The sequence below is a fragment of the Euleptes europaea genome, chromosome 1 (genome assembly GCF_029931775.1).
Source record: "Euleptes europaea isolate rEulEur1 chromosome 1, rEulEur1.hap1, whole genome shotgun sequence".
Classification (NCBI taxonomy): Eukaryota; Metazoa; Chordata; class Lepidosauria; order Squamata; family Sphaerodactylidae; genus Euleptes; species Euleptes europaea.
The window spans coordinates 66,527,910-66,539,932 of record NC_079312.1 but is presented as its reverse complement, the minus strand read 5'-3'; the positions used below and the strand labels follow the sequence as shown (position 1 = coordinate 66,539,932).

The window sequence follows — 12,023 nt, the reverse complement described above, 5'->3', positions numbered from 1 at the left end:
TGCATAAGCAGAGAGCAAGCACTGACAGAACTGGTTAGACTAAGAATAAGGATGTGCACCCATGCCACTGGTACTTGAACCACTGCATCCTTATCTGTATCCATGTTGATCCATTCAGGAAAAATCAAGCTAAAATCCAATACGGCAATTCTCTGATGTGAATGACCAAGAAATAACAAATTAATCACCCCTACAAACAAACAGCCCCCCACCCAGGGAATTCAAAATCCAAGACATGAAAACCCCTTTCCAATCACCTCACTACACACAAGGAGAAGGATGGTCTTTTAGCATTACATCAATGTATTTCAATAATTCAAGCGCAAAACGTTTTTGAAGAGGGGTTAGTGGCAAAATGATGCCTCGGATGACAACAGTGCTGACAACAGCAGACTCTCCCGATCAGATTATTTTGGGCACATGAGGAAGAAAATAAACCAACTACACACCAACTCCAGGTTGCTGAAATTAACAAGGAGGAAACGCTGAAAAGCCAAATCCATGGCTTGAGGACTGACTGCGTGGAAAATGGGGAGTAAGTGGTCCATGCAGAAAAGGTCACAGAATCATAGAATCATAGAGTTGGAAGGGTCCACCAGGGTCATCTATGTCTAACCCACTGCACAATGCAGGTAATTCACAGCTACCTCCCCACACCCCCGTTGACCCCTACTCCATGCCAAGAAGATGGTAAAAAAAAAAAAAAAAAACTCCAGCATCCCTGGCCAATCTCGGCTGGAGGAAAATTGCTCCCTGATCCCAAAGTGGTGATCAGCATTACTCTGGGCATGTAAGAAAGGGCCACGAGAGCCAAACACTGACACAACCCTTCCTGTCCTCCCTCTCATGATCTGCTTAAGTTCACAGAATCAGCATTGCTGTCATATGGCCATCTAGCCTCTGCTTTAAAACCTCCAGAGAAGGAGAGCCCACCATCTCCTGAAGAAGCCTGTTCCACTGAGGAACCGCTCTAACTGTCAGGAAGTTCTTCCTAACATTTTGCCAAAAACTCTTTTGATTTAATTTCCACCAGTTGGTTCTTGTCCGACCTTCTGGGGCAACAGAAAACCACTCTGCACCATCCTCTATATGACAGCCCTTCAAGTACTTGAAGATGGTTATCATATCACCTCTCAGTCATCTCCTCTGCAGGCTAAACATACCGAGCTCCTTCAACCTTTCCTCATAGGACTTGGTTTCCAGACCCCTCACCACTTGTGACACTTTCCCATAACCTGCTCAGTTCTGTGTTGCCTAAAGTTACTAATCTGATTCTGAATGATTTTGTGAGTTACGGTGTAGGGAGAACTATTTAAATCAGTACTATCCATTGTATGAGCACAACATTGACACAGCTGTGCTTTGTTCTGTACAGTTATTCAAGTTACGGGGTTATTTACAGAGTGGGGCAGAAGAATTCCTAACATGCTTATAAATGAAGGAGTGTGTACATGCTTGTTATGAAAAAATAGTGATCACAGTAATTTATGTAATAACATTAGATCTCATCGAAGTGCATGACATTTAATTTTACAGTCTTTTAAAATATCAATCGCCATAGTGTTTGTAAAGCTGTAAAAAAAGAAGAAAGAAATAAGGAGCTTTGTACTATTCAAACTTCTCCTTGAACGTAAAATTTGGTTGTCTCAGAATTTCAGCTCAGGGACATTTATATCCATCAAGCCAGTCAAGGAAAATGACTGATCAAATTTCAAACAGAAATATTTTATATTCTGATCAAGCCCATCGTACTTGGGAGGTGCAGTTTGGGATTTTTTAGTATATTGCTTGGAAATGAATAAATGAAATAGGGAGTGGTTTAGAAAATGAAAGACTGCCTTTCCTTTTCCCACACACCAATTCTGTTCAGCTGAGCCTTTCTTCCAAGTGCTTTCTTGGCAATGGGAAATGTCTTGACTACAGATTCAAAGAGTATTTCACTACTCTCATTTTCTGGAATGGGCTCCCACAGGTGGTTTAGAAGGTTACTTCACTGCCAGCATGCAAAGTAGCTTTATTTCAAAATACCTTCTACTGTCGGCTTGGAATGTTAATGTTTATTATTAGGGCTATGTTTAGATAAGATGAATTTAGATTAGATGAATTTAGATAAGATGAATGTTTATGGTAAGCCTCTCTGAGCTTTAGAAATGGTGGGGGCAATTTTTTTTCAAACAAATAAATTAAGGAACAATATACTGAGGTACAGCTACCCAAACAAAGAATATGACCACACAGACTAAGTAAAAAGTAGCTTCTTGAAAAATGTCCATCAAAATATATTACACATATATGGTGAAGAAAGTAATTTAAATTGTATAAAATAAAATGGTATTAACAAATTGACAACATGAAAAGAAGAAGAAAAAGAAGAAGATTCCAGAAACATAATGAGAGACAGTACTATTGTTCAAATGCCATGATGCCTCTCCAGGACCTCAATCATGGTACCAAGACTAGTCCAATCATATGCAGTATCTTTCCCAATCTCAACAGGAGTTTGTTTGTTTCTTTTACAGCTAAAGGTATGGATTTAAAAAGTTTAGCCTATATGTGTACGCTATAAAAAGGTTTTCCTGGGTATGCAAATATTTTTCCAATTAATTCTAAAAAGGCCTCATGTTTGGATGTTACTTTACATGAAATACAATCTCTCGGAGTATGGAGTTTCTAAATTAATTTTCTGTGCTTTTAGACAAGCTAGAATTGCTAGGATTCATCTAGCCCAACTATTTAAAAAAAAAAAACAACTCCAAAATCCAAATAATTACATTTAAAATAACTTAGTAACTTGTTTTCTTAGAACAAAGTCACAGAATTATACTGCAAGTGCATTTTAACATGTCACCAAAGCACCTTTTGCAATTTTAATAACTAGGATTGCCAACCTCCAGGTACTAGCTGATCTGCAGCCGATAGAAATCAGTTCACCTGGAGTAAATGGCCACTTTGGCAATTGGACTCTATGGCATTGAAGTCCCTCCCCTCCCCAAACCCTGCCCTCCTCAGGCTCAGCCCCAAAAAACCTCCCGCTGGTTGAGAAGAGGGACCTGGCAACCCTATTAATAACTGTAAACTTAAGATCTAGATTTGTGTGACACTCCTTCTCCATTCACAAAGAGGGCTTACCCCCTTGTAAGACCATTCTCTCTCAGGTTCAGGATACATGTAGGTCACGCCGCCAAACTTCCCTCCTTTCTCGTCTCTTAAAATATAGAGAGAGCCGTGACCATTTCTCACCTCAGGTTCCCCCCCCCCACCTACAGAGACATCAGCAGACAGGGTTCCCCCTTTAATAACAGGCCCTCACTTGCACAGAGTTATTGGGGTTGGGGGCTCAAACACTGTTCCATTCACATGCTGCCGCCATTTCTTCATATGCCTCTTCCAGCACAGACCAAAGATCATTTGACCCAGGAATTTGAAGGAGCGTTTATGACAAAATGTTCACATGTACTCCCCAGCATTCTAGGTAACACTTTCTAAAGGGCTGTCTTTTAATTTCTCAACATGTAATCAACTGATTGGCCATCTCACAAGGAGTAAGTGGTTACCCTTTCCCTGTTCCAGAAGATTTCCTCTTATTAAAGGGTGAGGCTCTAATTTGGATAATCTATTGCTATGTGGTAAATTATGGGTTCTGCTTCTCTTTGTATTCCATCAAAATTTCCTTGAGGGAAAAGGGGTCCAGCTACCTTTCATCAAAGCTCTGAGTATGACCTGGAAATGAACGTAGACCTTTGGAACTGAAACAAGATGTACTTTTCAGAAATATCTTTTGAATTCAAAGCTATCAGGTTCAAAGCTAATATAAACTCAAGTTCTGATTATAATGAATAAAGTTGCACTAATTTGCCTCTGGTTTTCAGTCCTCTTATGTCTCACTGTATAATTAAATGCCTTATTGTAATATGTGCTACAGTGGAATTTACTTTGGAGTAAACATGGAAGCCAGTGTGGTGTAGTGGTTAAGAGCAGCGTACTCTAATCTGCAGAACCAGGTTCGATTCCCCACTCCTCCACATGAAGCCTGCTGGGTGACCTTGGGCCAGTCACAATTCTCTCAGAACTCTCTCAGGCAATGGCAAACCACCTCTGAACATCTCTTGTGACTTGACGGCACTTTACACACAAAAAATGTAGAAGATCAAGTTGCAGATCAATCAAAATATGTTGGGTCACACTGGCATATGATATGTACATCATCTCTGAAATTCATAGAGTTAAATCAGAATTCCAGTGATGCAGCAAAATTTAGGTTGTTGATATTTTGCCCTAATTCACACATGCATTGCTCTTTAGTGTGGCAGCAATTGCTCCTATATTGACATTGTGTAGTGTGACAAATCTCAGACAATCATGAAGAACAGTGTATACCAATCATAATGTGAATTCCATGCAAGTTTGTGTCACTGTCAATCTGTTGTTCCAGTCCTTGCCTGATGAAGGCCTCTCAAATTGAGCAACAGTTACTGTGGCCTTCTGCCAATGTGCTCCAAGCAGCTCCATGCAGCCTGCCACATCAGCTCATCTCTCTTATCTGGCTCACAGCCATCCTAGTGCTTTGTTTGCAACTCGCTCAGACCTTCATACCACAGCACTGACTTTTTAATTTCAGCATCAAGTCTGTCTGATTCAGAGTGTCTTGTTCAGTCTCTGCTCAGCTTCTTTTGTGTCTGTCTACTGCTAGTTTTATCTCTAGCTTAGTAAATATAATAACAGTTAGTTTTGTATTCTGTACTGAGCAAGGGTCCTTTGGGTTTGGAATAGACTTGGTAATGAAAAATTGCCTTAGGGCATGATAATTTTCTTGCTGAAATTTTTGTACCGCTTTGTGCCTTGAGTGTGAAATTAGATTTCTCCAGCAAGATCTGACTGTTTGTTATTTCATTATCTGACCATCTCTGCAACATTCAGTTTTATTTGTCCTAATAAACACATGACATCAATCAGGTCATGAAACGTTTTTCTTTTTTCTTTTATTATTATACTTTATTTTAATTTTTCCCCTTAATCCTGACAAAGAACATTTAAAGCTCATAGACAATATTTATGTAGACTAGTAGGTCCAACAGAAGTGATGGTTCCGTTTACGCTGTGTCCTCTTCAATATATTTATTTATTTAAAATTTTTAATAGCCACCTTCTATCTTTTGGAGCTCAAGTGGCTTACAATGTAAATAAAACAATGGTTGTTTAAAAACAAACAAACTAAAAGACCATAATTTAAATTCTCAGTTAGGACTGGCAATAAATTAAAACTAAATCAGTCAAATGCAGTTCTAAAGAAAACTAATCTTTATACTCTGGGTAAAAGAAGACAATCTCCTTAGGGCACATGCATCTTACATGGGGGCGTCTCATATTTCTCTCTGGGGGGAGTGTATATACTGAGCTTCAATGCACACAGCTACCTCTTCTTTCCTGTATCCCAACCTGTGCATTGCAAATAGGCTTGAGAGCTAAATCAGCCCTTTCATGTAACAGGGCAAGATCCTGCTTTTTATACATTTTGCTTGCATGGAACCCCACACTTGTATGGATGTCTGAAAAGGTCCAGATGAAAGAAGATTGCCAGTGTAATCCTGAGCAGGGTGTAATTTCACTCTTTTCACCTGCCTAGGGTTGCCAACCTCCAGGTAGTAGCTGGAGATCTCCTGCTATTACAACTGAACTCCTGCTGATAGAGATCAGTTCACCAGGAGAAAATGGCCACTTTGGCCATTGGACTCTTTGGCATTTAAGTCCCTCCCAAAACCCTGCTCTCCTCAGGCTCCGCCCCAAAAACCTCCTGCCGGTGATGAAGAGGGACCTGGCAACCTATCTCCAGCTGATAGAGATCAGTTCACCTGGAGAAAATGGCCGCTTTGGTAATTGGACATTGAACTCCCTCTTCCCCCCCCCCAAACTCCCCCCTCCTCAGGCTCTGCCCCCAAAACCTCCTGCCGGTGGTGAAGAGGGACCTGGCAACCCTACTCCTCTTTCTTCCCTGAGAAGTGGAAACCAAAGGAGCTCTTATTGGAGAAAGCAATGGAGATATTGTAGTTTCTTTGCAATAATAGATGTTCAGCAGGTATTGTTAGGATGCAACAAATATAACAATGTTATTTCTGCACTCTCCTAGGGTTGCCAGGTCCCTCTTTGCCACCGGCGGGAGATTTTGGGGGTGGAGCCTGAGGAAGGGGGGGTTTGGGGAGGAGAGGGGCTTCAATGCCATAGAGTTCAATTGCCACAATGGCCATTTTCTCCAGGTGATCTGATCTCTATCGGCTGGAGATCAGTTGAATTACCAGGAGATCTCCTGCTATTACCTGGAAGTTGGCAACCCTACACTGTCTACTCCTTTTCACTCCAGTGTGCACCCATGCTTATTGAAATGAAGTACTTTACTTGGGAGAAGTGTGGCTTCTTAAGAGAGCAAATGAAGCCAGGGAGACAAAAGTGAAACTACAGAACCCATCTAACAGACTTGGATTTGTAATGGAGTCCGACAGACATGTCTGAAAAGTTTCCTGCAATGCTACAATTGTTTGTCTGGTCTTATAGAACAATGGCGGCATTGGAAACTTTTCAGTCATGTCTGTCTGACTCCATTACTAGGGTTGCCAACCTCCAGGTACTAGCTGGAGATCTCCTGCTATTACAACTGATCTCCAGCTGATAGAGATCAGTTCACCTGGAGAAAATGGCCACTTTAGCAATTGGACTCTATGGCATTGAACTCTCTCCCCTCCCCAAACTCTACCCTCCTCAGGCTCTGCCCCAAAAACCTCCTGCCGGTGGCAAAGAGGGACCTGGCAACCCTATCCATTCCAAATCCGTTCAACAGAATCTGCCTCTGAAATCTGTTGCAAGGTTTATTAATTGCTCTTGATTTTTGGCACAGACTTTAGCTCTGGTATGCTAGAGGCCTAGCTGTGATGTAACCAATCTGGTAGCTTATAAATAACATAAGGTAGCATCACATTGTATTCCATTACTGTAGCATTTGATTTCATTGCTTTTATGTGAACATGTAACCCTTTTTTTGTACATGAAATGTGCATTTTGAACTGGAAAAGTAGTTAATAGATATATAATTGTAGTTTCTTGTACAGGGAGATCAGCAGTGCAAGTCTATCTTCAAATTATTTCTGTGGGAGAATAGGATCATGGTTAAGCCTACTGGTGGCAATACATCTAGGGTTGCCAACCTCCAGGTGGAGGCTGGAGGTCAGTTCACCTGGAGAAAATGGCCGCTTTGTAAGGTGAACTCGATGGCATTATACCCCATTGAACTCCCTTCCCAAACCCTGCCCTCCTCAGACTCCACCCCCAAAATCTCCAAGTATTTCCAAACCAGGAGCTGGCAACCCTAAATACAGCCAAAGGCTGTATAACAGCACCAGCTGTATGCGTTGCAGCACCATTGCACCAGCAGTAGGTGGAAGTCTTATGGTGGTGGAACACTGCCAACATGAGGAGAAGAATGGGCAGAGGAGGTAGCAGAACTTAAGAACAACCCTGCTTTCCCACCTGAGCCTATTCTTGCCCCCTGCAAACCACAACATTAGGCCAACAGAAGAGTCAGTGAAAGTTTAAAAAACTATTGAAAAGAAGATGACTGCCCTTTCATCTCCACCTTCATGGTCTCAATGGAGGATACTCGGGAGCATAATAATCATAGAATCATAGAGTTGGAAGGGACCACCAGGGTCATCTAGTCCAACCCCCTGCACAATGCAGGAAATTAACAACTACCTCCCCCCACATCCCCAGTGACCCCAACCCTCCCCCCGCCATGCAAGATCCCACAATCAAAGCACTCCCGACAGATCTAGCCTCTGCTTAAAGACCTCTGAAGACAGGGACTCCACCACCCTCCGAGGCAGCACATTCCACAGTCGAACAGCCCTCACTATCAGAAAGTTCTTCCTAATGTTTAGGTGGAATCGCTTTTCTATTAGTTTAAATCCATTACTCCGTGTCGTAGTCTCTGGAGCAACCGAGAACAAGCTAGTTCCCTCATCAACATGACATCCCTTCAAATATTTAAACATGGCTATCATGTCTCCCCTCAACCTTCTCTTCTCCAGACTAAACAAACCCAACTCCCTAAGTCTCTCCTCATAGGGCATGGATAATACTTCCATGTATTCTAGCACATTTCCTGACCTGGATAGCCCCAGGCTAGCTTGATCTCATTAGATTTTAGAAGCTAAGCAGGATTGACCCTGGCTAGTATTTGGAAGGGAGACCACCAAGGAAGTCCAGGGCCATGACACAGAGGCAGGCAACGGCAAACCACCTCTGAACATCCCTTGCCTTGAAAACCTTACTGGGTCACCATAAGTCAGCTGTGACTTGACGGCACACACACACACACATTCTGGTATGAAGTGAATGCGAGCTTACAGTAGAAAGCAGTTTTTGTGTTCAGTTCATTATGAGATAGCAAGACTTTTTTTTTCTTGCTTGATTCAAGTTACACCATAGAAACCACAAAGGGCCGCACTGTTGGTTTCATAGCTTTCTCCCTAACAATGCAATCAACTGCTTATCAGGGTGAAGATAAGCAAAGCATTTCTTTTCTTTGTGAATGGAAAATCTGTACAAGTCATTAAAAAAAACAACCTGCTTTCTATGTGTGTGTTATTGTAGGAAGTGAAGAATTTTGCAAGGAAAGTGCGGAGATGTTTGTTTTGCACTCGTGAACTCCGGGAAGAATTTGTGACAAAGCCAAACTATGCCACTGCTGAGACATGGCATGGAACAGTAAATATTAAGGGTCAACAAACTACTAATAACTGTAATCTGGATGCCTGCTACTGTAATGTGGGCTCTGTACAAAACATGGGCGATCCTGTTAACCTAGGATTAGGTGGACTGGGAGAAAAAAAAATAGTGCACGTTACTACCATTGTGATCTGGTTCAGGCTTTTTATAATTACCATCAGTCTTTATCAACAGCAATTTAAAATACTGTGCCCCCATATGGCTGTTACGGGGAGCCATTCTATATAATATTCAGAATGAAATGGTAGAACAAAATGGTAGCATTAAGTTCTTGGTGGTACTATTTTACACTGTATGTGATGTTTTCAGATGATGACCCTCATAAAATGTTGCCTCCATGTAAATTAAAATATCTTGAGTGGGTCAATAAAAATACTATTCTTTTCAACATTACATGTGAACACCAAGTCCAATATTCTGAGCTAGCACCTCAGCATAGCAGCAGCATGGCAGTTTACCCCCCCCCCAAGTCTGCAGAAAAATCTGAATTAAAAAAAATGTGTGTGTGTGTTAAGTGCCGTCAAGTCACTTCCGACTCATGGCGACCCTATGAATGAAAGACCTCCAAAATGTCCTATCTTTGACAGCCTTGCTCAAATCTTGCAAATCGAAGGCTGTGGCGTCCTTTATTGAGTCAATCCATCTCTTGTTGGGTCTTCCTCTTTTCCTGCTGCCCTCAACTTTTCCTAGCATGACTGTCTTTTCCAGTGATTCTTGTCGTCTCATGACGTGACCAAAATACAATAGCTTCAGTTTAGTCATTTTAGCTTCTAGGGTCAGTTAAGGCTTGATTTGATCTATAATCCACTGATTTGTTTTTTTGTCAGTCCACGATATCCATAACACTCTCCTCCAACACTACATTTCAAAGGAATCTATTTTCTTCCTATCAGCTTTCTTCACTGTCCAGCTTTCACACCCATACATAGTAATAGGGAATATGATGGCATGAATTAATCTAGTCTTGGTGGCCAGTGACACATCCTTACACTTCAAAATATTTTCTAGCTCCTTCATGGCTGCCCTTCCTAGTCTCAATCTCCTTCTGATTTCTTGGCTGCAGTCTCCCTTTTGGTTGATGGTGGAGCCAAGAAATAGAAAGTCTTCAACAATTTCAATTTCCTCATTGTCAACCTTAAAGTTGTGTAATTCTCCTGTAGTCATTACTTTTGTTTTCTTGATGTTCAGCTGTAGTCCTGCTTTGGCACTTTCTAACTTTCAGCAGTAGTCGTTTCAAATCTTCACTATTTTCTGCCAATAATGTAGTGTCATCAGCATATCTCAAATTATTAATGTTCCTCCCTCCAATTTTCACTCCACCTTCATCTAAATCTAATCCAGCTTTCCTAATTATATGTTTTGCATATAGATTGAAGAGATAGGGAGATAAAATACATCCTTGTCTGACACCTTTGCCAATTGGAAACCATTCCGTTTCTCCATATTCTGTTCTAACTGTGGCCTCTTGTCCAGAGTACAGGTTGCGCATCAAAATGATCAGATGTAGTGGCACACCCATTTCCTTTAAAACCAGCCATAGCTTTTCATGATCCAAACAGTCAAAGGCTTTGCTGTAATCTATGAAACACAAACTGATTTTCTTCTGAAATTCTCTCGTATGCTCGTTTAAATACCCCCAATTTTTAAAAAATGTTCTCTATGCAGGTGAGGGGAGTGCAGCTGTTTTGCTGCTGTGGCAGCGGAGCCCAAAAGCCACTGGCAGCCCTGTCAATAGTGGCACCTGGAAGCTATTGAAAACGAAAGGCTCGGACCATTAGAGAAACTATCTGAATTTATCCAAACAGAAGATGATCCTGGATGTCAGATTATCCCCTTAAAACAAAGGTTATGTATAAAATGGTTTTCATGACTGTACACAACTGTCACTTGTATGTGAATTTAAGTCAACCCCCAGTATTTCTTGATGGATCAAATGGCAGAAAAAAACTAGTCTTCCTTTCACATTAAAAAATAAGTTTAGAACCAATTTCAGACTTTTTTAAAAGGTTGAGTTATTGTACCACCTTGTGTATGAACATGCATCAGCTGGCTTTCTTTGTGATTTAAGGAGATGATTAAACATTCTATTTGAATGTGCCACTAATGTGAAAAGCAAACAGGTTATCTACGATAGGCAAGAACCCAAACTATAAAGTTATTTTCTCCTCTGTAGCTTGCCATGAAAAATTTTTCTCCTTTCACCTCCCATCAGTCATTCGCATCTGCTTTGCATGCGTCCTTCCAAGCTTCTATTGTGCCACCTTCCCTGAACTCTTAGAACTTTTCCAAAGCCAGCCTGTGACGTTCACCAGTGAGAGATTTGGTATTTGATCTTGCATTTTATCTTGTAAAATGCTGTAGTTGATCTTCCACTGTTTATTAGGGTGAGTTTGAATGAGTTGTCTTTGTTGGGAAACTGCATTCTGTGAGATTTATGATGGTTCATCTTTTGACTTTAGTTGGATGCACTTTTTTTTCTTTTAATTTGGTCAGACATTTTTATTGACTGGTTTGAATTCCCTGAAGTAGTTTGCTCTTCCAGTAAGAGTCACGTCTATTGTGGCTCCACATGGTTGTTAACAAACAACACAAGTTAAAGAAATGAAGAAATGGAGATGTGGCTCAACTTTTTTTTTTAAAAAAAGGTCTCTCAGCTAGATACCCCTCAGATTCATTTTGGATGGGGGAGGAGCTATATGATGGAGTGTACACAGGTCTACTACAGGGCATGTCCAAACAGCATCTTCTAAAGGCCCTGACCTGTATGGCCCAGGCTAGCTTGATCTTGTTAGATCTCAGAAGCTAAGCAGGGCCAGCCCTGGTTAGTACTTGGATGGGCAACCTCCAAGGAATATCAGGGTTGTGACGCAGAGGCAGGCAATGGCAAAGCACCTCTGAATGTCCCTTACCTTGAAAACCCTACAGGGTTGCCATAAGTCAGCTGGGACTTGATGGCACTTCACACACACACACATACTAATGCTAAAGAGGAAGCAAGGAGAGAAGGTACCATAGAATCTGCAGGTCTATACATATTTAAAGGTAAAGGTCCCCTGTGCAAGCACCGGGTCATTCCTGACCCATGGGGAGACGTCACATCCCGACGTTTTCTAGGCAGACTTTGTTTGCGGGGTGGTTTGCCAGTGCCTTCCCCAGTCATCTTCCCTTTACCCCCAGCAAGCTGGGTACTCATTTGACCGACCTCGGAAGGATGGAAGGCTGAGTCGACCTTGAGCTGACTACCTGAA

At 41.6% G+C, this 12,023-nt stretch overlaps 1 protein-coding gene across 3 annotated transcripts in view; it reads right to left on the bottom strand.

Annotated features, from left to right (window-relative positions):
* The window catches only part of RAF1 (Raf-1 proto-oncogene, serine/threonine kinase), a 98,747-nt gene that overhangs the window by 70,881 nt on the left and 15,843 nt on the right, over positions 1-12,023 (bottom strand). The window lies entirely within an intron of this gene.